General features: G+C 42.0%; 1 protein-coding gene and 1 long non-coding RNA gene across 5 annotated transcripts in view; both read right to left on the bottom strand.

The window, feature by feature from the left end:
• The window catches only part of sgsm2 (small G protein signaling modulator 2), a 113,171-nt gene that overhangs the window by 41,705 nt on the left and 47,124 nt on the right, over positions 1-24,342 (bottom strand). The window lies entirely within an intron of this gene.
• On the bottom strand, positions 673-23,317 carry LOC146504584 (uncharacterized). Its single transcript, XR_014877940.1, has 2 exons — positions 22,134-23,317; positions 673-21,915 (listed from the first exon to the last, which is right to left on the bottom strand). It is a non-coding gene; the product is annotated as an uncharacterized LOC146504584 (long non-coding RNA).

Genomic DNA, 24,342 nt, shown 5'->3' with positions numbered 1-24,342 from the left:
ATAATTAGCATCATTCTAGTGCTGTGGAAGAAAACACCGTGAAATAAGTGCTGCTGGGACCACAGAGCAGCGGGAAACATGCTCGCCATGCAAAATGTTTTCATTTTGGTTTCAAACATTCGCCTAATCCTTCGAGTCGCCCCTTCGATGCCTCTGCTGATAACTCAGGATTTATGACAAGCAGAGCTGTGTGTGGTTTTTCAACGCCAGTTTAAAGATCCGGCTGTCCACGTTGGTCATTCAGAAATCCACCCTCCCACATTATTAGAATATTTCCTAAAATCAATGAAAAAGTATTTTAAAATACAGAAATGAACATACACTTAGTATGTTGAGTCCATGAATTACTGGATCAGGGTGGCGTAACATGGAGGCGATGAGCTTGCAGCACTGTGTTGGTCTGAGGAATGTATATTGAATGTATTGTGCTGCTGTCTCTTGTTTTCCTGCTTGCTGGTGTGTGTGTGTGTGTGTGTGTGTGGGGGGGGGGGGGGGGTGCAGGTGTATCTGGTAGGCCAGTTTACAGGCACCATCAACCCTGGTGGGTGAGTTACTTTAGAGCACAGGTGTTGAACCCAGGCCTCTAGGGCCGATGTCCTGCAGGGTTTAGATGTGTCCTTGATCCAACACAGCTGATTCAAATTGCTAAATGTTCTTCTCTTAGGCTGTATCCCAATTCAGGGTCTGCAGCCTTAAAGGCCGCATTTTAAGGCCGATTACGTCACAGCGACGCGACGAAGGCTGTCCCAATTCAAAGGCTGCTCGAAATGCGGCCCTCAAATGCTCCTTCATTTCCCTGAATTTTAAGGACGTGGCGGTGTAGACTTCGTGGCCCAACATATCCCAGAATGCATAGCGCGGCGGTGGGTGTGGATAATTTTGCCGAAAAAAACGGCGGATGAGGGGCGGCCGAAGAGTAAACTTTAAGTAAGTACTGAATATTATGTCACTTATTTATGTGCAAATGTTTAATAACAAAGAACATTAAAACATTCCTGTTGGCCACATGTCGGCAAAGTCATGTGACATTAGTGACGTTTGTACTAACTTGGTTTTAAAGCCTTTACTTTAAAATATACGCCGTTCAATAGCTGAGCTTAATCAGAGAATGATCAAAGCTCATGTAGAAACAAACAAATGAACAAAAGATTTTCTCCTTCATTTCTGTCAAACAAAGCTGTATGAAACGTTTCCAGCTGTTAGTATCATGGTTGCTAGGCAACCTGGGCAGCGCGACGGAGGCTAGACCGTCCCATTTCACAAGCCTCGCACTTCCGGCCTTAGCGATCTTTGAGTACGCGGCCCTTGAGGATCGTTGAGGCTGCAGACCCTGAATTGGGAAACAGCCAACATGTCCTGAAGTTCTCCAGAGGCCTGCTAATGACCGAATCATGTGATTCAGGCGTGTTGACCCAGGGTGAGATCTAAAACCTGCAGGACACCGGCCCTCGAGGCCTGGAGTTCCCCGCCCCTGCTTTAGAGAGTGGCTGAGCTCCCATCAACGTGGGATCGTTGCGTGAGGCTAGCCGTCAATTTCTCTGCTAGATGTCCGTTTTGACACGTGTACTAACGGCTCCTCCGTGTTTTTTCTCTGGACGGCTGTGGGAATGAGGAGGCAGTGAGCACGTTGTATAAAGGAAGCGGACACACAAAGCCACGGGCAAGGGGAGAAGACACTGGACGGGAGTCGGGGAGCACACGGGGATTTATTATTGGATTGTATTTTCTTCACTGTGAATAAACGCACCGTTTGCATTGCAAGAGTCCAGCGTTCGGGTCCTCCTTCCCCACATCCCCACGGTCTGCCAGCGCAGCCGTGACAAGTTGTTACTGAAGCCTGATAGAAGTTGCCTTTAAGTTTGTCTATATTTTTGGATAGCGTGTTTCTGGTCTTCCACAGATTATCCACGGGGTTCAGCCAAGTTGGCTAATTGATCAGTCTGACCAATAACAGTCTTGGTACCGTCGGTAGGTGACCAGTCCCACTGGACAAGGAAATAAAGGTAAAGGAGAAAGTGTCTCCACAAAGCTTTTCATGGAAGTATCTCCTGGTAACGGGCTGCACTGACTTTGGACTGAACAAAACACAGCTGACCAAACACCATCGATACCAACCAAAGACAAAGCACACCAACTGTTCACACACTGTGGAAACTTCTCACTGGTCTTCAAACACTTTGAACTCTGTGCCTCTGCTTCAGACCCCTGGAACTTAATTTACAAATAAAATGCATCTAAAAAGAGACGTTTTCTATTTATTCCACTGCTTTTGACATCGTCCCTGGCTCGGGAGTGGTTTCATATTGGGAAAGCAACAGCTGTCAGTCACGATGCACACCACCAGTCTCACATCGCTGTGAACTTCTTCTAACTTCATTCACTTTTCTTGATAATCTTCTCAAGGCTTTAGTATTTTATTTTCTGAATGTTTGATACGACACTCTGTAAACAGCCGGCCCTTCAGCAATGACTGCGTGTGCTGAACTAGACCGACGGACACGTGGCCCCCTTCCTGATTTCAGTTTTTTGCATATTTGTCACACTTAAATGTTTTAGATGATCAAACAAAATGTAATATTAGACAAAGATAACCTGAGTAAACTAGCCATACCTACAGCTGATAGCTCCCAGACAGATGTGTGTGTACATGTTTAGACATCTTTGTGAGGACAGATGGCGTGATGCTATAGTTGTGGAGACTGACAGTCACTTATGGGGACAAATTGACCGTCCCCATGAGTTTGAAGACATTTTTGAGGCTCAAAATGTGATTTTAGCATCAGGGTTACAGTTAGGTTTTGGTTAGGTTTAGGCATTCATTTTTGTTTAGGGTTAGGGGCATAATGTCAATGAGATGTCCTCACCAAGATATGAAAACAAGTGTGTGTGTGTGTGTGTGTGTGTCCACCGTGTCCATTTCACGCTATTCCTCTCCAAAGTGTGAAATGTTCACGCATGCATCACCAGCAGGAGGAGATAATATGTTTAAAGCCAAGAAGTTAAAATAAATAAATAAATAAAAGCCAGTAGTGATCAAAAAAAGTATGAAATACATTCAAGGGTCATTAATCACCAAAAACATTGAAGCTGTGCAGCTAATATGTATTTACATGTAACTGTGCTAATGTCTGTTTAAATGTTTTTCCATCACGTTGTAAGTGAACACCTGAATCTCACACATTATCTTGTTTCTGAGGTCCAGAAAGAGTGTAAACATCAGATGTCTCTGCCCAAACATTAGGAACAGCTGTGACATTAAATCTTAAGTCCGTTTAACAGAAACAGCCAAAGTCGTCAAGCACCATCTCCAGGTACCAAGCAACCAGGAAACACACAACAGATCTACAGGGATGGTTAGCAAGCACATGGAGCTGAAATACAATTAATATAAACACGATGAAACATTGAGAGGAAAATGAGTTCACAGAAAGCCTGTGTGAACTGAGTGCAGAAGCAGCAGCGCTTCGAACACCACGACTCATCTGCAGGTCAAGAAGGACGTGACTTCCTGAGGAGCACCGTGACACGCTGCTGTTCCAGCACTAAATCAGGAAGTTTAAGCTACAGTAATGATCTCTTATTCTCCTCTGCATATACAGTACGCCTACTTTGATTTGATTCTTTTGCTCGTGCTGCAGGCAGCCCTGCACACTGTTACACTTTAGTTCAGTTTGACCCAAACTACATCCCATCAATTTGATCTCGTTGTTTTGTCCCTCACGATGAAAGCACTTCATCTCAATCAGTTAGATCAGTATCTTTGGTTTTAGATGTGAGCAGTACATTTACACAAAGTTTACTTTCTGTTTATTTATATTTGTGTTCTTTAACAAAGACAATATACTGAGTGTCTTCAGGGGAGTGTCAGGCAGCTCTGGAGCTGTCTCCACTGAATTCATTAGAAGATCTAATGAAGGCAAAAGTTAATTAGTGCCACTTGTCTCCCATCAGGTCTGTCACTGTCTGATGAACTCAGATCTCCTCTGTCTGCTCTCACACTGTCTCACCTTCACTCTGTACGTTTAACATCATTGTCTGTTTGAAGCACCGCTGCAGACAAATTTGCTGCATGAGCGTCACATTTACCTCAAAGAAACAGGAGCTGAATCTAAACTAATCCATTAAAAGTTACACGAAACAAAACAACTAATGTATAAGGTGGTACTAAAAACTTGTATTAGAGCACTTCGCTCTCGGTCTGCAGGCCTACTTGTTGTTCCTAGAGTATTTAAAAGTAGAATGGGAGGCAGAGCCTTCAGTTTTCAGGCTCCTCTTCTGTGGAACCAGCTTCCAGTTTGGATTCAGGAGACAGACACTATCTCTACTTTCAAGATTAGGCTTCAAACTTTCCTTTTTGCTAAAGCATATAGTTAGGGCTGGACCAGGTGACCCTGAATCCTCCCTTAGTTATGCTGCAATAGATGTAGGCTGCCGGGGGATTCCCATGATGCATTGAGTTTTTCCTTTCCAGTCACCTTTCTCACTCACTATGTATTAACAGACCTCTCTGTATTGAATCATATCTGTTATTAATCTCTGTCTCTCTTCCACAGCATGTCTTTATCCTGTCTTCCTTCTCTCACCCCAACCAATCACAGCAGATGGCCCCGCCCCTCCCTGAGCCTGGTTCTGCTGGAGGTTTCTTCCTGTTAAAAGGGAGTTTTTCCTTCCCACTGTCGCCAAAGTGCTGCTCATAGGGGGTCATATGATTGTTGGGTTTTTCTCTGTATCTATGAAGCGCCTTGAGGCGACTTTTGTTGTGATTTGGCGCTATATAAATAAAATTGAATTGAATTGAATGTAAAATGAGTCTTTGTCAGTGGAGGCTGGTCGGTCTGATGCCCAAGGTTGAGCCCCCTCAACCTTGGGCATCACTTTCCATCATGCCCAGGCCTCTGACCCAGCATTTCACTTATGGGATTTAATATTTTGGCATCTGAGTTATTTACAGATTTTGGTTATGATTTGAGTTTTGCTCAGAGATGCCTCACTGTGTAGTCTTTATGTAGTTCTTGATGTCTTGGCTTTCTGTTTGTTTTTTAGTCTTAGTTTCTGGTTCTGCTCTCGGTTATTGTTTATATGCAACTCAGTGTCTCTGTGTCTGGTGTTTAGTAACTTCCTGTTTTATTTTCCAAGTCTCTTGTCTTGTGTTTAGTTTCGTCTCTTTAGTTTGACTCTGATCACCTGTTTTCCTCCAGCTGACTTTTGTTTCCCCAGTTAGTCTCCTGTGTATGTACGGCCTGAGTTTACATGTGTTCTTGGTTCTGGCATCATTTGTCTTCCCAGTTGGTGTAGCTGTTCTGCCTGAGGGTATCCCTGTGTCTGTCTTCAGTCTGAATTACGGACTTTCTGTTGGAATCTTGTGAAATCATGATGGAAACACCCAGAGGCTACAATTAATATGAAGTCTGTAATTTTTCTAAAGCACTGTGGGACTGTGCTGAAATTCAGGTTCATTAAGTGATTTCTTCAGGAGAAATCCGACTTCCTGTTATAACTCTCAAACAGGAAATGGTTTCACTAATTTAACAGATCTTCATTTTTCCTGGAGAACTTGTTACTCTATAAAACTCCATAAACCTGGAACATCGTACTGTTTGTCACTGATCCAGGAAAACGGGAATAAAGCCAACAGAAAGCTCTGTTGAGCCAAATATTCCTTTAACCTTCAAGAGCAACGATTTGAAGACTGTCGCCACAGATAAAGTTTTAACCATCAGAGAAAAATAATCACAGTCGTGCCAGTAAGTACAGATCTCTGCCCAATAATTAACGCTTACATTTGAAATGATTAATCTTTCTAAACAGGATACATACTACAGGCTTGATCCAGCTGTCTCAGCTAATTATACATCAAACCCTCTTTTATTTTGAAAAACTGGTGAACGAATAGTTGTCAAACAGTTAACTGATCATTTACAAAGGATGTTTTATCTGAGGAGTTTCAGTCAGGATTCACAGATAAACTCGTCGCTGTGCTTGTCCTGTCAGACCTCAGAGCAGCGTTAGCACTGACACAGAGATCACACCGTTGGCATTAAAGGTCCTGAGTAGTGATGGGATTTCCGGCTCTTTTTAGAGATCCGGCTCTTTCGGTTCGGCTCACTAAAAAGAGCCGGCTCTTTCGGCTCCGAACCGGCTCTTCAGGTTGTTTTGTTGCTTTAATTAATTTATTATTAACAATAATATAAAATTATGCACAAAAGGAATTACTAACGTAAAAAAAGTGGTTTTATTTATATATGTTTATATATAGATATATGCGGTGGCCCCTAGAGACAAAACACGTACAAACTCCAAAACACATTTCTAGCATGAACTGAACTTCCAAAACAGAGCTACTAGATCACTTAAATTACACAATTGAAAGCATGTGTGTATTGTTTGTGTATTTATACACAGGCATTCATATATATTCAAATAATTAAAAAAAAAAAGTTAATTTACCTGTTACTACCACAAACCAGATCTGGTCGTTGGTACTTGCTGGCTTGTGTAGCCACTAGGTAACAAAAGCTCAACACTGCGCCCTAGCATCCTGGAGAACTTCTGTTGTCTTTTGTACGTGTTTTGAGTTTTTACGTGCTTCGGAGTTTTTACGTGCTTCGGAGTTTGTACGTGTTTTTACGTGCTTCGGAGTTTGTACGTGTTTTTACGTGCTTCGGAGTTTGTACGTGATTTGAAGTTTGTATGTGCTTTGTCTCGAGGGGCCACCGTAAATATACTTTTATTTATTCACTCCACATAAAATGAAATAAATAAATCATATAATACAAAAATCAACTATTCACATTTCAAATTTTAACTATTTAAATTTTCAGCTTTTTCCTTTTACAAATTTAAAGTGAAACAACACAAAACACTGCAAACCACAACACAATTAAATATAAATTAAAATATGAAAACAAAAAGAACATGCATATTCTCTGTCATATGGGCCTGCATGAATAAACTTTCTGAATCCTTTATCATCTGCAACCGAAAATAGTTGTGGATGATTACTATACCTTTCTAATGTGACGTTGTTGTCCCTGACTCTCTTTCTCTCTCTCTCCCTCTGTCTCTGTTCCTGTGCTACTGAGTGTAACTACCGCCCCTCCCCCCTCTTCCCAGCGTAAAGCACAAGGCTCGCGTGTGGAGTGAAGCGGAAAAAAGTGCGAGAGAGAGGGTGAGAGAAAGAAAAAAAAAAAAAACCCACGTGACGGCTCGCGATAAGGAGCCGGCTCGCGTCGTTCACGTCAAAGAACCGGCTCTAAGAGCCATTTCGTTCGCGAACGACCCATCACTAGTCCTGAGCTGTAGTGTCTGAATCACATCTGACACATTTGAAGAGTGTGTCTCACACAAACATTAGTTACAGAATATCACAGGCTTAGCTTCTTTTTTCATTGACTCCATGAATTTAAATTCTTTCTCTTCACATACAAAATCTCAAATAATCCACATCCAATCTTAAAGATTTCCTTTTAAAAGTCTTACTTACTCAATAGTTTATTTAAAAGTTCTTTAATGGGACCAGCTCCTAGTTTGGATTGGAGAGACAGACGCTCTACCTTTAAAATTAGACTTAAAACTTTTCTTTTGGATTAAGCTCAGGTGACCCTGATCTTAGCTGTGCTGCTGCTACATCATTTCTCTCCCTGTGAGCTTATACAGCACTACTGTATAGAGCTGGGCGATTAAGTAGCTACAAATTAAGTAGCGCAGAGCCGAACCAATCACAGCCACAGCGTCACGTGACTTGTTACGTACAGCTGTGGAGCCCAAACATTTGTTTGGGAAGCAGCCAACCGCCGTACCGCCCGGGTAATGGAGGAAATGAGTGTGCCGACCAGAGAAAAATCAACCGTGCGTGAGCGAAGGTTAGCGAAGAGAAAACAGATGATGGTTCCAACGCCGGAGAGATTGTCGAACGGAAGAGCCACAGAAGTTCTGTAGTGTGACGGTATTTCTGCTATTTCAAGTCTGACAAAAACACTGTAAATGTGCCGAAAGCAAGTCTGGAAATACAATAAAGCGGTGCATGCTCAGTCTCTGACTGGAAGCGCTAATTCGTCATTCGGCTTTTGTCGACTAAAGTAACTGTTAAACTGTTTGAAAAGCTAAACTATACAACAAGGAGAGATCGAGAATTTCCTTTTAGTTCTCAGTTTATTTGATGGTGACAAAAGTTAGTCAATTTTGTTCTTCTGTAAAACAAACTAAGATTTATTTTTAGAATTAATATTTTGTTTCTAAGTGGAATTGACAATTTAGTAGTTTTGTTTGTTCTGTTTTGAAACTTAAACGCTTTAGCGGCTGCCTTTTGTGTAGTTTGCAATATTTGCCTTTATTTATCTGAAAAAGTCTCATGTTAAGTACATCTACCCTGTTGAACTTATTATGGGAAATAAATATTTAAATCAAAACAAGCTGCTGATTATTTCACATTTTACTTGTGAGCAACGGCACATTTAAATCTTACATATATAGTTATTTGGCTCATATCGTGATATATATCGTGATATTTCAATTCAATTCAATTCAATTTTATTTATATAGCGCCAAATCACAACAAATGTCGCCTCAAGGCGCTTCATAGATACAGAGAAAAGCCCAACAATCATATGACCCCCTATGAGCAAGCACTTTGGCGACAGTGGGAAGGAAAAACTCCCTTTTAACAGGAAGAAACCTCCGGCAGAACCAGGCTCAGGGAGGGGCGGCCATCTGCTGCGACCGGTTGGGGTGAGAGAAGGAAGACAGGATAAAGACATGCTGTGGAAGAGAGACAGAGATTAATAACAGATACGATTCAATACAGAGAGGTCTGATAACACATAGTGAGTGAGAAAGGTGACTGGAAAGGAAAAACTCAATGCATCATGGGAATCCCCGGCAGCCTACATCTATTGCAGCATAACTAAGGGAGGATTCAGGGTCACCTGGTCCAGCCCTAACTATATGCTTTAGCAAAAAGGAAAGTTTGAAGCCTAATCTTGAAAGTAGAGATAGCGTCTGTCTCCTGAATCCAAACTGGAAGCTGGTTCCACAGAAGAGGGGCCTGAAAACTGAAGGCTCTCCCTCCCATTCTACTTTTAAATACTCTAGGAACAACAAGTAGGCCTGCAGAGCGAGAGCGAAGTGCTCTAATAGGGTGATATGGTACTACAAGGTCATTAAGATAAGATGGGGCCTGATTATTTAAGACCTTGTATGTGAGGAGCAGGATTTGAATTCAATTCTGGATTTAACAGGAAGCCAATGAAGGGAAGCCAAAACAGGAGAAATATGCTCTCTCTTTCTAGTCCCTGTCAGTACTCTTGCTGCAGCATTTTGGATTAACTGAAGGCTTTTCAGTGAGTTTTTTGGACATCCTGATAATAATGAATTGCAGTAGTCTAGCCTGGAAGTAATAAATGCATGAACTAGTTTTTCAGCGTCACTCTGAGACAGGATATTTCTAATTTTAGAGATGTTGCGCAAATGGAAGAACGCAGTCTTACATATTTGTTTAATATGTGCGTTGAAGGACATATCCTGGTCAAAAATGACTCCAAGGTTCCTCACAGTGTTACTGGAGGCCAAGGTAATGCCATCCAGAGTAAGAATCTGCTTAGATACCATATTTCTAAGCTTTTCAGCGCCGAGTACAATGACCTCAGTTTTATCTGAGTTAAGAAGCAGAAAGTTAGTGGCCATCCAAGTCGTTATGTCTTTAAGACATTCCTGCAGTTTAACTAATTGGTGTGTGTTATCTGGCTTCATGGACAGATAGAGCTGGGTGTCATCTGCATAGCAGTGTAAATGTATGCTATGTCTTCTAATGATGCTGCCTAGGGGAAGCATGTATAATGTAAACAGAATTGGTCCTAGCACTGAACCCTGTGGAACTCCATAATTAACCTCAGTGTGTGAAGAGGACTCTCCATTTACATGCACAAATTGGAGTCTATTAGATAGATATGATACAAACCACTGCAGTGCAATACCTGTAATACCTACAGCATGTTCTAATCGCTCTAATAGGATATTATGGTCAACAGTATCGAATGCTGCACTAAGGTCAAGAAGGACAAGCACAGAGATGAGTCCACTGTCAGAGGCCATAAGAAGATCATTTGTAACCTTCACTAAAGCTGTTTCTGTGCTGTGATGAACTCTGAAACCTGACTGAAACTCTTCAAATAAACCATTCCTCTGCAGATGATCTGTTAGCTGTTTGACAACTACTCTTTCAAGGATTTTTGATATGAAAGGAAGGTTGGAGATTGGCCTATAATTAGCTAAGACTGCTGGGTCTAGAGATGGCTTTTTGAGTAAAGGTTTAACTGCAGCCACCTTGAAGGCCTGTGGTACATAGCCGATTATTAGAGATACAATATAGGACGATATATATCACGATATATATCGTGATATATATCGTGATATATATCGTTATCGCCTGAAATGAAAAAAACATATCGTGATATGAAAAAATCTTATATCACCCAGCTCTTACTGTATGTAATCATTAGTAATGATTAAACTCTGCTTTCTGCTTTCCTAACAGCCCGACTGGTCCAGGCTGTCAGCTGCCCCTCTTTGAGACTGGTTCTGCTGGTTTCTTCCTGTTAAAAAGGACGTTTTCATTCCTGCTGTCACAGTGCATCATGTGATTGTTGGGGCTTCTGTCTAATATTGCAGGGTCTCCACCTCACAATACAAAGCACCTTGAGGTTGTTGTTTAATTGCATTGAACTAAACTGAATAGGGGACTCGGGTCACCTGGTTGGCAGCTACGTGTATTCTGGTTATAAAACAATATAAAAGCAAGATTGCCGTTGCAGTGGTTGCTGTGTGCAGATTGCTCATTTTGTAATTAAATTGCCCTCCTGCAGCAACCGTGTCACTGTTTGTGGGGGAACTAATGTACGTGTGTAATGTAATGTGCTTCAGGCTGGACAGGATAATGTAATTGACACGTGACGCATTCACACATGACCTGTAGCTGAAGCTGTTTGTCGCCATCTTGGTGCACCAATGTTGTTTGAACGTATCAGCTGATTGCTCCTCTTATTCAAAGCAATCGTTTAAAGGCAACGACAGTTCATTGCACACAGCTGGGATCATGTTGGTTGTGCTACAGTAACACTGTTTTCCACAGTGTTACTGTAGCACCACACACCGACTGTGGGTGAGGATCTCATACGACACAGCTTCAAAGGACTGTAACTCTTCAACTCCTCCATACAGCTGATGCTGCTTTCATAGCCAAACTGTCAAATACATCTTGGACGTCCTGTAAAAATACAGAGTTGTGATTTTTGGTCCATGTTGCTCAGCCCTGAACCTGAACGTGAACCATGTGAAGCCAACTCTCTCTAAACCAGCGTTTTTCAAATCAGCTGCAACTACAACAGGTTGCTGCTCATTTCACAGGAGGCGCGCAAGCATCTGACGGTGTTTGCTGTGTGGGATGTGTACACAATAATATTATATATTTGCATGAACGTGTAAACTCTGATCGATGACTTTAATAATGCTGGTAGCCTCAGGCCTGACAGATGACACACAGGTTAGATGTCACTACTGTGCATCTGTCATAATTATAGATCATGTTTAAGTATGTGTGCTGGGCAGACCAGTTATTACTGGAGCTCAGCAATAACTGGTGCTGGATTGTCTCAGATGCCATAAAACCATCTCTGCTGATGAAAACAGCTTATAGTCAAGTGTTTGAGCTCATCCAACAATCCCAGGTGATTTCAATACTAACCTACATCAGCTGATGGATGAGGTGCCTCCAACTGGCCAACTGCATACACTATGTTTGCTTTCTACTTAAACTGCTTTAGCTTAAAGCAGCAGTTATACTCTGCAGACAGCTGGAGGCACCGTGGCCCCACGTAGTCATACGTTTATATTATTGTTTATAGTCTGCCTGACTGACGCTGGTGGAGGCAATCGTCTGCTCACAACCTCGCACTCACCAATGACAATCCAGTGTCCTGTGATTGCGTCACAGCACTGGTTACAGCACGGGGAGCAGGTACATTTAACAGCCCGCGTGACGTGCAAACCGGTGAACACGCGCCCTGCACAACGAAGCCAGTTCCACGTACAGAAAGTATCTTCCATCTTTGGATTCTTATAGTCTGGTTTTCAGCTCGCTATGCTAACTCAGGGTTTCCTCTGAAAGACGTGCTGCTGGCTGCCTCGGACCAATCACAGTTACAGAACAGAGCAGCTGATTTGATGAAGGAAGATAAAACTGTAGTGTGGAAAATATGAAGAGGTTAAACACATAATGAAAGCAATACTGCTGCTGCAGACAGAGCAGGAAAAACACTGTGCACTAGTTTATGATGGTGTGATCACTTTAAGGGCTACTATGTTAGTAAAGCTATTTGAACCCGATTTTTGCCGTCACTCTGCGCTCCATCTCATCCCAAACCATCTCCACTGGGTGTAGGTCAGGTGGCTGTGGAGGCCTCCATCATTCTCCTTCTTGGTCACAGAGGCCTCACACAGCCTGGAGGTGTGTTTGGGGTCATTGTGCTGTTGGAGAATAAATGATGGGATGTGGCTGCAGGATGCTGTGGTGGCCATGCTGGGTCAGTGCGCCTTCAGTTTGGAATAAATCACCAATAAATCACCAACCAATAAATCTCCAACTGTGAAACCAGCAAAGCCCCCCCACACCATCACACCTCCTCCATGCTTCACAGTGGGAACCATGCATGTAGAGACCATCGTTCACCTTTTCTGCACAAAGACACGGCAGGTGGAGCCAAAGATCTCCGATGTGGACCCATCAGACCAAAGCACAGATGGTCTAACGTCCACTCCTCGTGTTTCGTAGTCCAATCAAATCTCGAAATCTCTTGATTTTCCTCAGTCGTGGTTTCTCAGCAGCTGTTTGACCATAAAGGCCTGATTCACACAGTCTCCTCTGAACATGTAGAGATGTGTCTGGAGCTCTGTGCAGCATCTATCTGAGCTCTGATCTGAGCTGCTGTTAACGATTTCTGAGGCTGGTGGGTGAACGTATCCTCAGCAGCAGAGGGACTCTTTCCTTTCCTGGGCGTCCTCATGTGAGACAGTTTCATCGCAGTGCTTGATGGTTTTGCGACTGCACTCAGGGACACATTCAACGTTTTAGCAATTTTCTGACTGACTGACCTTCAGTTAGTGATGATGGGCTGTTGTTTCTCTTTATTTAGCTGTTTGGTTCTTGCTCTAATATGAATTCTAACAGTTGTCAAACGAGGCTGTCAGCTGATGGTCCCAACCCCATTAACACATAACTCCATATATCTTCATAGATTTGATGTCTTCAGTTTGTAGAGTAGTAAAAATAAAGAAAAATGATTAAATGAGAAGTTGTGTCCAAACGTTTGGCTGGTAGTGTACTACATGATCTTACTACCAAGCACTGACTGTTTCTTTTACACAGCCAGTGCCATATATAGGTAAAGTTAATGATGCCACTGTTACCTTATGCACAAATACAGATATGATATTTCCAGCCTGACGCCTGATAGAAACGTAACACCAGCTATTTTAATCCACTTCTAAGGCTCTATACCTGTGTGCCTTTATGAGTCACGCTGCTGCTGATGAAGCAGGTGCAGTCAGAAAGTAAAAGCAAGATAGTGGCGGACAGTGATGAAACAACACAGACAGATGGAGGAGACTGAGAGGCAGAAATAGCACAGAGAGATGATAAATGGCAAAGACGAGAATGACTTCACCACAGAAGATGGGAAGCACTTGCTCGTTCCTCCCACTCACTCCTCGTAGTGCCCAGTTCTCACAAGGAAATCACGTCTGCTGCCAAACAGGTGACGAAGCAGCAATTATGCAGCAATTTCTGCCGCTCTTCTGGACAGTGTTTGTGGCAGCAAATGATCTCAAAGAAAAGTCGTGATCAGACGTGGAGGAAAGAAAACGTCATTGTTTACCTTAAGAGTTTATACAGATATTGTTGTGTGATTTAAATCATGTAAATATTTAGTATTTCAGTTCAAAATAAAAGAAAGATGGTGCCATAATCACACCTACACTGGCTGCTGGTTTATACCACAGCTCAGTGCTGCGTCACAGCAGGTTTTTGCCACTTTGCACTATTTACGTGTTCTGGAAATCCTTAAGCTGTTATCAGTGCCCGTGTATATGTATGTATACGTATATATATTTATTAGGGGTGCAACGATACACAAAATTCACGGTTCGGTTCGATACTTTGGTGTCACGGTTCGATGTTTTTTCGATACAAAAAAAATGTTCATGCTTTTTTAATTTGTCATTTATTAAAATTATAAATATATATTTTAACTCAAAAGTACAGTTTTTAAATTTAATGTTGCTGAAACAACAAAGTAATAAAAAATAAATCTATCTGATCGAGGAATCACTCATCTTTGGAAAAGAGAGTTTATTACAGAGAAATGTCTCTTTCCAAAATAAAAGCTATACTATACGCTTCTTCTGGGCTATATTCTCAGCAGCATATTAAACATATCAGGTCCCCATAAGGAGAATCATGTGCTAACGGCTGTCTAAATGACTCGGCTAAAGTTTGTAGCATGCGTGCTTGTTGTTTTTGTCTGCTTCCACTTGTCTTTGCACGAGGATGATGTCGGAGTAAATGTGCAGTCATATTCGTTGTGTTCCCACTAGTGCTGTCAGCGTTAATCTGAAATGACGTTAACGCCACAACACGGCAAATCTCCGTTAACGAGCTACCTCGGATCGCCCCGTGCGTGGGGCTGGACGGCCAACACGTTAGCGAGCTAACTGCGCTAACGCACTAGTTCCCACCAATGTAATTGAGCATTGTGTGGCACATCCAACATACTGTTTTACTTTTGTCCATGACGCGCTTACCTTCAGGGTCATACGTCACATGAAAACCAAAATAGTTCCAAACGCCAGATCTGAATGAGGGTGGGGGAGGTTCAATTTGCCATGTTGCAACGAGCTTAGCTTCTGTCTTGCTAGCTTGCGCTGTGCTCAGTGGATCTGCGCTCGACAGTGCAGCCTAGGCTGAGTAGTCGAACGCAGATCCACTGAGCTCTCAACACAGACAGCACCGTCAGAAGGAAAGTTGATAAAATAAATTAAAAATGTTGTATTGTTCATACATATGTGTACCGAACCGAAAGCACTGTATCGAACGGTTCAATATCAATACGAGTATCGTTGAACCCGTAATATATATGTGTGTGTATATATGGTGAGATTTTCAGTGTGAGCTATTGTAATTATTAACAGATTGATTATTTTAAAAAATGATACAAAAGGTTTAGAAACTATAAGAGTCACATTTAAAATCTGAATTTGTGAGCACAGCAAAGTGATGCATGTTGGTGTGAAACGAGGAATCTTGTCCCTTTCTTGTCTGATAAAGGATTTTAGTTGCTCATGAGTCTTTGCCTTCTTTTCCCTTCATGATGCAGATGATGAGATTTTCCACTGAGGAACATTATTCTCACAATTTTGTGAACCTCTGCTCATTTTCAAATCTGGGAAATACTAAATTTCTCAGGTTTCTGTGTTTAAAAAAAAAAACGGTTTATGAAATCTGCAAATCATCATTTTTATTAACATCACACAGCGTCACAACATTTTTAGAATTGGGTTTAATAGTCTCAACATTAAGGAAAAGCACTGTGAGCCAGGACAGCAGCAGTGAAATGATGCTGCTGTGAGCTGGTATTATTCGCCATGAAGATGAATGTGTCCTGGAAAGACAACAAAAGAAACAGAGTTGCAGTGAGTCTCTGCAGTATCTGCTTCCTGCAGGTGTGGATGCTCCTAAAACTGTGAAGAGGATCGGGGGCTCTAAATCGGCTCAAACAGATTTGGTGTAATTCGACTCGCTTCTCCGTGGCTACTGCTTCCTAGTCTTCTGTGTAAGGTGTGAGGAGGTTGGGAGAAAGCGGGGAAAGGGAGAGCCTGCTAGGGTCACGGGGTCAGGCGGGTTGGCATGGAGACCAACCTGCATCTGTTTCTAACTGTGTTTTTAAAATGAACCGTTGCAGGGATAGCTGTGTGCAGAGCTACAGACATAGCAGGCCTGACTCCGTGCCTTTTCTGCACTAGCTGAGCTGCAGCCTTGGCTTTTTCAAGCTGTGATCAAAGCTTTTCAAATAAAGAGATGCAGCGTCTGTTAAGACTGCAGCCCAAGTTACATGATGCAGCAGATGTAGAAGGGACAGGAAGGTTCAGGGCAGGGCTTCAAATGTAACTGCAACAGGTGAGTTGAATGCAGGCAAAAAAAACAAAAACCCTGAAGTTGAGCAGGATGCAAAATAGAAGAAAAGCCGAGGGCACAAATAGCCACAAGTATGAAAGTCTTTCTACGTTGATACTTTCCAGCTCAAATTCCCGTCTCTTGCTCGCTGCTTCCCACCTTTAGCATTAGAAATGTAAAGTACCCGCACTTGAGTAAATATTTTTCTGACAGCGTTTCAGTTTTACACTTATCTCAACACAAATCTTCAAATCAGGCTCATTACTTTAGGTTTAAACACTTCTTCAAACATCAAACCGAGCTAAGCCTCGATGAAGGTAACAACAACACAAAGACCAGTTCTGTTGGTGCCTCCATCACTGGTATCCCACACGAAGAGTAATCTATGTCTCGTTTTTTTAGCTCTATGCTCTGGGGTTAAAGGGGGTCCGCATGATCTGAAACAGCATCTTTGCTCATGTCCATAAGCTCCATCTGACCTCGTGCTACAGAAAAGACATGAGGATAAAGCGGGTGACGTTTCAAGGGCAGCAGGTCATTTCAAAAGCAATGTTTCCGATGGTTAGGCTACATCGAGATGACCTTGAATTTAAGGCGATGATGCTTAGATTCTTTCAGTGAATTCAGCCTTTATATTAACTGTATTCAGTCTAATATGCAGGCAGTGTAAACAGTATACTGTCAGTGTAGTGAGTGGAGATCAGACAGATGGTGAAATACAGGGTTACATGTCGTTGTGTAAATCCACAGAGCTGTAAACCTCAGCTGGAGGTCAGCTGATCTCAGCCTGTACACGAAACTCATTTTTCTGTTTGGGTGTGGAAGTTTAAAAAAAGAGTTTTTATTCCCATGTCCATTATTATTTTAATATTAAGTTAATATAGCACGAGGTTGAATTAGCTCTGCAGAAAAACAGCTGGTAGAAACGTCCTTCAAAGAGCTACTTTTTACATTCTTACTCTGAGTACATGTCAGAGCCTGTACCTTTTCACTTTTACTACTTAGATTACTTTTTACTACTTAAATTAGTATTTCACTTTTTACATGAGTATTTTCTTTAACTTGGTAAATGGCCTGTATTTGTATAGCGCTTTACTAGTCCCTAAGGACTCCAAAGCACTTTACACTACATTCAGTCATTCACACACTGGTGATGGCAGCTACATTGTAGCTGCAGCCACCCTGGGGCGCACTGACAGAGGTGAGGCTGCCGGACACTGGCGCCACCGGGCCCTCTGACCACCACCAGTAGGCAACAGGTGAAGTGTCTTGCCCAAGGACACAACGACCGAGACTCGAACCAGCAACCTTCCAATTACAAGACAAACTCCCAACTCTTGAGCCACGATCGCCAACTTTACATGTTAATGGTTTTCAAGCTCACACATTGATTATATGGAAATCTTCGGTTTCATTGACACCATAAAAACTCATCTTAAAGCCTTTAATCTCTCACAGACACACTAACAGTGTTATGTGTGCGTGTTTCACCATTATCTTCTTGAGATTCACACTTCCTTCTCCACGCTTTCTCTGTTGTGCTGTCCAACACCTCCTCTCTTTGTTCGTGCAGTCACACAGTGAGTTTTAATCAACTTTATTAAGGAAACAACAGTCCAACTTCAGATTCAATGGACAGTATGCACGAGGTTTAGGCTGCAAGACAAGAGAAACTTATAGGCTACTTTCAGTGTTGGGGAGTAACGGAATACATGTACCGCCGTTACGTATTTAAAATACAAAATATGAGTAACTGTATTCCGTTACAGTTACCGTTTAAAAAGGTGGTATTTAGAATACAGTTACTTTGTTGAAATAAATGGATTACACGGCGGTACTTCCCTGTTTCATATTGTGGCGGGTCAGGACTGTTTGGGTTTTGTTTGACAGCTACGTTCTGTTGTTCCAGGCGGCAGCGTTACGGTTGCCATGGTTACAGGGTGACGCTCTCTCTCTGCGTGTTTCCTGGGTGAGAGAGCGCCTTGTTGTTGTTGTGCTAAGCTAACAGGCAGAATGCTACAGGTATAGCTCTAAAGAATGTAGCATCATGGGCAGTGTAGTCCGTGCTGCAGGGAGGATGGACTGCCATACACGTTATGTGTCTGTGAGCGAGGGAGGGAGAAAAAGGAAAAGTACGAGCTGTCATCGAGCAGAAACGGGAGCTGGAAGCATGTAAATATAATAATAACCACTGCAGCCAAGAAGAGTGCCTGACGAGCCCAGTTGTAAGTAAGCTATTAAGACTCGACTGTACACCGTGTTCGTGTTTTCCTCTGAAACAATAAGTTCTGTTGGAGCAGCCTTTCAACGCCTCTCTCTGTCTCTGCTAGCAAAGTTGACCCAGACAACAAAGTAAAGCTAGTTTTCAGCTACGAGCCGACACAGAACCCACCGTATTAGCCAGAGGTCCCTTTACTACGGTTCGGAGCCGCGGACCTTCAGTAACAGTAATAAATCACAGCAATAGTACATTCATGTAGTTGTAAACAGCATGATAATATATTAAGTAATCCAAAGTATTCAGAATATGTTACTCTCATTGAGTAACGTAACGGAATACGTTACAGAATACATTTTGGGGCATGTAATCTGTAATCTGTAATGGAATACATTTTAAAAGTAACCTTCCCAACACTGCTTATTTTTGGTTTGTATATATGCACACATATATATCAGCATATGACCTGATGACCTGCCCAGCCTCCTGACCTACAGCCATTCTAATTATTCATCCCCACAGTAATTAAATTATTCTCGATTATATACACCCTATGATCTGCTCATATCACCCCAAAAATATACCTCGTCTGTAATGCGATGTAATTCGCCGATTTCCACCATGAAAAACTTCCTGCGGTGTCGTAGCAGCAGGCTGGCATTTTTTCAGAGCAGTTCTTCTCAGTTTCATGTCACATTGCACAGATGTGCTCATTATGTGTGGAGTGAAGCACCAATCATGGTGATTGTCAGACAGAGTTGGAACTGATTAAGCACTGAAATAATACGAAGGCTGCTCCGTCTGTGTGCACACCGGGGAGTGCAGCCTAACAAAAAGACCAACCATACGAGAGTATCAGGTGTCTGCTGAGGGCACTTGATACTCAGCTGTAGCTGCTACCACGCTCCATCCTGAGCAGACTGTTTTGGAGGCTGTGGAAGGAGCTTGACATCACGTGGCTGTTGATAGAAGCAGTTATTTGCACAGATACTGTATCATTGTTACCTCGGTGGGATTATTTCTCCAGAAAACAAACAAATCAGCTTGCAAATGATGCTGAAAACAAGCCCTCAGATCATTAACTTACATGCATACTACATGCAAAGTGTGAAGTACTGCAAAAGTAAACAAAAGTAAACTACACTGATACAAATCTGCAAGTATAACGAGCAAAATGCGATTAAAGCAAAAGAAGTGCAGAAATCTATTATTAGTTATCATGTTGCTAGTTTTTCTGTAATATGCTCCTCTGGAAAACGCTCATTACACTTCCTCTTCCTGTTGCAGTTTATTTTTGTGAATAACATTTTAGTTTGAGTGTGTCACTGGTAGGACTGGCAGCAGAATGGCTGCTTCACGAGTAAGGAGCAAGCTGCACTGTATCATCTTGCATAAGCAACACTGTGAGCTTTCAGACGCCGTGCACGCTGCTGATATGAGATATAATGTAACAGGAAGTTTGTGAATGGCAGGCCTGCCACAAGCACATGTGCAGTTTGCTGAGCATCTGTCAGTCAGTGACGCCCAGCGCTGCTCTTTCTTAAAACGTGCTGTCAGGATTCCTGAAGTTATGAATCATCTGAATTTGTGAGGCTGTCAAAATGAGTTAATTTGCTAATGTTACTTTTAAACCTCACATTCAATGTTCTAGTCCTTTCTTGTGTGGTGTTTCCACCCACTGTGGAAGGTAGAGAGTCCGTGTTGTTCGCGTGGGAGTGAGAGAGGTTGCAACCGGCTGCCAGCAGAGAGGAGGAAAAACACGGAGGGATTAAAACCAGCAAGGCAGAGGTGAGAGGGGGTGCTGGTTCTCACAACCTCAGGCCTCCCCCGGTGCTTACTGCATCTCAACACACGGTCAGGATTCCTGATGCCAGTTTGCCCAGACAAGCTTTATTCATGCCTCTGAATAAAGTCAGAGTAGGAGACACGGGATCTCCATCACAAGGGACAAATCAGGAGAGCTGACGAATGTTTAAGAACGAAGAGTCGTCAGTTACACTAACACGTGAAGGGAGCTGGGTCTTCTGAGATGTTCTGGTCAAAACTCTGAAATGTTGTCTGTGCTCAGTCGGTGCTGCGCAGAGAGGAGACTGAGAAACCAGTGCAGAAGGTGCTGAACTGAACATCCCATCACCATTAAAACCATATCTGATGTTGGTCAGAGTCTAATAGAAGTGCACACACACACACACACACACACGTTATTACACTTGTTCATCCATGACCCAAAACTCAGAAACAACAGAACGGAAACATGTTGTCGTTCTGGAACTTTGAAATGTCTCAAAATAGTTTAGCCATCAGTCCCACTGTGCTCTCTGTATATTATGTGCAGTGTTGGGCAAGTTACTTTGAATAAGTAATTAATTATAGTTAGCAGTTACTTCTTCAAAAAAGTAAGAGTAAGAGTTACACGATTCTAAAAGTAATTAATTACTTGAAAAGTAACCATTGCGTTACTTTAAAAAAAACATTTAACCCTCTGGGGTCCAGGGTATAATCGGCCATTTTTAACTACTTTTGATGTTTCCTCCACATTTCACCTTTAAAAACGATTTATTTGTCTTGTTTGGTATCATTGTTTTCAGCACAACCTCACGTGTCTGAATTTACAGTCATGTTTTCATTTTGACAAACTGTATTATCACAATTGATCTAAAATCAGACAAAAAACATAAAATCCGAGTAGAAAAAATTATTTTTTACTGTAACAACCACAAACATGTTTAATGATCATATTTCATAACTTTAAATGCAAATATAAATTGTCAATTTGAAAATTATATGGACAAGTTTTGCAAACAGCAAAGTTATTTGGATCCATTTACCTTTAACCTTGATTTTTTAAATAACCATTTCAAACTGTTTACAGAACAATCAGCTGTTCTTCAATAAGACGCCACAAATTATTTGTGCCACTCCAAAAAAATAATTTCTGTCCACTATAAAGGAAACATCACAGCCTGATACCTGCAGGTCTGATAGCAGCAGGTGCGTCACTGCTGTTTCTACCTGGAGACAGCAGTCGCCTCATTGTTCTGACACACAACACAAAACTATCCACAACACTACACACTAACTACACAAGACAACACATTAACTACACCAAACACGCTAAACGTCACAAATCTCTCACATCTCAAAACTCACTCTCTCTCTCTCTCTCTCTCTCTCTCCGTCACCTCTTCCTAAACAACCAAATGTCATGTTGCCATATTATTTTTTGATTGGTTGACATGGTGCATTTTCCCACCAACAGGAACGGGCTGATTTTTGTTTGGTTTTGTATATTTTAGTCATAAGCAGAGAGCGCTCGCTGCTGTCCTGAGACAGTAAACGTGACGAAACTATTGAGGAAAAACATGCGTATATATTATTTATCATGACTCTGGTTTTACGTGGCCTATCAACACAATTTAAAATCTGGCACCTTGTTGCTTTGTCATCTTTAAGTGGTCATGTGATTGGCTTACCACGACTACTTTATTCAGCCAAACAGCAGCACTCATGCGATTGTTTTGCCCCCTTAGCAACAGGTGTTGTGCTAGACAGTGATCGTGATTACCATCCGCGGGAGCGCGCACAACTGCTTAAAGCTGTAGCGTCCAGATTACTTACAGCTAATTCCGTGCAGCTGATATAAGATGCTGTAAGCTGAACACAACTTCAACCGTCTGTTTGTTGAAAAATAGTAACGCACCGCATTTTCCTGTTAGTAACTGTAACGGCGTTGTAACGATAGGACTAGTAATTAGTTAGATTACTCGTTACTGAAAAAAGTAACGCCATTGGTAACGCCGTTACTTGTAACGCCGTTATTCCCATCACTGCTTATGTGTTTACAGTGAAGCACAGTGGTGGTAGCATTATACTACCGAATTTTCCGTACTATAAGGTGCACGTAAAATCCTTTCATTTTCTCAAAAATCGACAGTGCGCCTTATGTATGAATTCTGGTTGTGCTTACTGACCTCGAACCGATTTTATGTGGTACACGGCGCTCAAAACCTGTCAAAACACGTTTTAGTACGACTTTGGTAGCTATGAAGCCGCACGGCTTGATGGATTGTCGGAGCATTACGGCTACTGTAGTCAGGAGCTTCATGGAGGAATCTGGGTCCTAAACTCTGTCTTTTCAGGTCCCAAAGTCAAACGAACACTGCAGCATCACTGAGAGTAAAAAACTGTCTAAATTCTTTCACCTTTAATAAAACGATCAGCGTTGCTGCTTTAGTAGGTGTAACAATTAAGTTTAACATCCAGGCATCCATGAAAACAGAATTTATTACATTTCACGGAGATGAAGTTAGCAGGAAGTTAGCTCGCTAGTTTCCAGCTAAGCATGATATAGCATGTTCTGACTGAGAGATTTCTGAAAATATTAAAACGTACAGCTCTGCTATCACTTCCAACATAAATGAAGACAGAAAACTAAACAGCAGTGATGTTTGTAAGGTTACTGAAGTTGGGCTAGCTGCTATGTAATGATGTGCTACGTGGTTGCTAGCGACACCGCTATGTAGCATAACACAAACACAGTGAAGCTGGAGGATGAACGCTAACTTTTTCCCACTCGTTAACGTGAAGCTTCCTGATGGTTAGAGAAAAATGCAGTCGCATGGCAGGATGCTGTAAACGGACCAAACTTCAGTCAGGAGAACAACTGAGATAATCCATCCACAATACGAGGTTAGTCATTAATATACTGCAACAACATGGGAATAGAGCAGCTGTGATAGAATACAGCATTAATGAATCAATGGTACAGAAAAGGAGGAAGCAAGAAGAATGAGTTGAATAAAGCTTGACTTTTGTCTTGTGTGAAACTTATATTTTACTATTTCTTTTCCATATGGGTTACTGCGCCTTATTCGGGATGGGTATCGAAACCCGGTTCTTGTTGAGAACCGGTTCCCACTGTTTCAATTCCTTGGAATCGTTTGCCATTTTTGCAAACGATTCCCTTATCGATTCCAGTCGCCCTGAATGACGTCACCACGTTGCGGAGCGTCATTTACCTGGCAGGAAACATGGCGGCTCAAACGCTCAAAAGTTTGGTTACACTTTACGAGAACGGATGACAACAGGACAACTTGCAATACTTGCAAAGTAGATATTTCATTTAAGGGAGGAAACACTACAAATATGCAAAAGCATTTGCTCACAAAACACGCGATGACCTTAAATGAATGTCGTGTTTTTAATTCCGCTCCGGACTCGTGAATCTCAATCCAGCAGCAGCGGTAACGTTTGCACGTCCTCTCCCGTTAATGCGGCAGGTAAATAATCAACTAACAGTGCAGATTATGTTAGTGCGATCTGCCTTATTACAAAACCTGCCATTACTGTGCGTTTAGGTGACCATGATGAGAGAGACAGAGTCTGGCTCAGATGCTGGCAGTTCTCACTGCAGTCTACCGGTAGCGTCTCCTTTCAGGCCAGGATAGACGAATGTCACCGAGCAGTGACTCAGTTTGTGGTCAAAGGCTTGAACCCATTTGCCACAGCAGATGATTTTTGGTAAGTGAATGTGTTTAATTGTAGGCAGGGACATTACTGGATATTCTTGTGTAATTGCTACAGAATAATTTATGTTATACTTTGTTATTGCTACAGAAGAATATTTATTTTATTATTTTACATTTACAATTTTTTTCCCGGGGACCCTGTGACACCCCATTGAAGAGCCGTAGGCTGTGGATCTCTTAAGATCTCACTGTTGGGTTTGTAAGGCCATGTTACTCCTAAATTTCTATCTTGTTCAAAGAGAAGATATAAAACAAAGTTCTAAGCTAATCGACCTTAGTGTTCTCCTTTTTTAAAAAGAATCAATAAAGAATTGAATCGTTAAACAGAATCGAAAATGGAATCGGAATCGTGAAAATCTTATCAATACCCATCCCTA

This window comes from Neolamprologus multifasciatus, chromosome 14 (genome assembly GCF_963576455.1).
Source record: "Neolamprologus multifasciatus chromosome 14, fNeoMul1.2, whole genome shotgun sequence".
Lineage (NCBI taxonomy): Eukaryota > Metazoa > Chordata > Actinopteri > Cichliformes > Cichlidae > Neolamprologus > Neolamprologus multifasciatus.
This window is presented reverse-complemented; position numbering and strand designations above follow the sequence as displayed.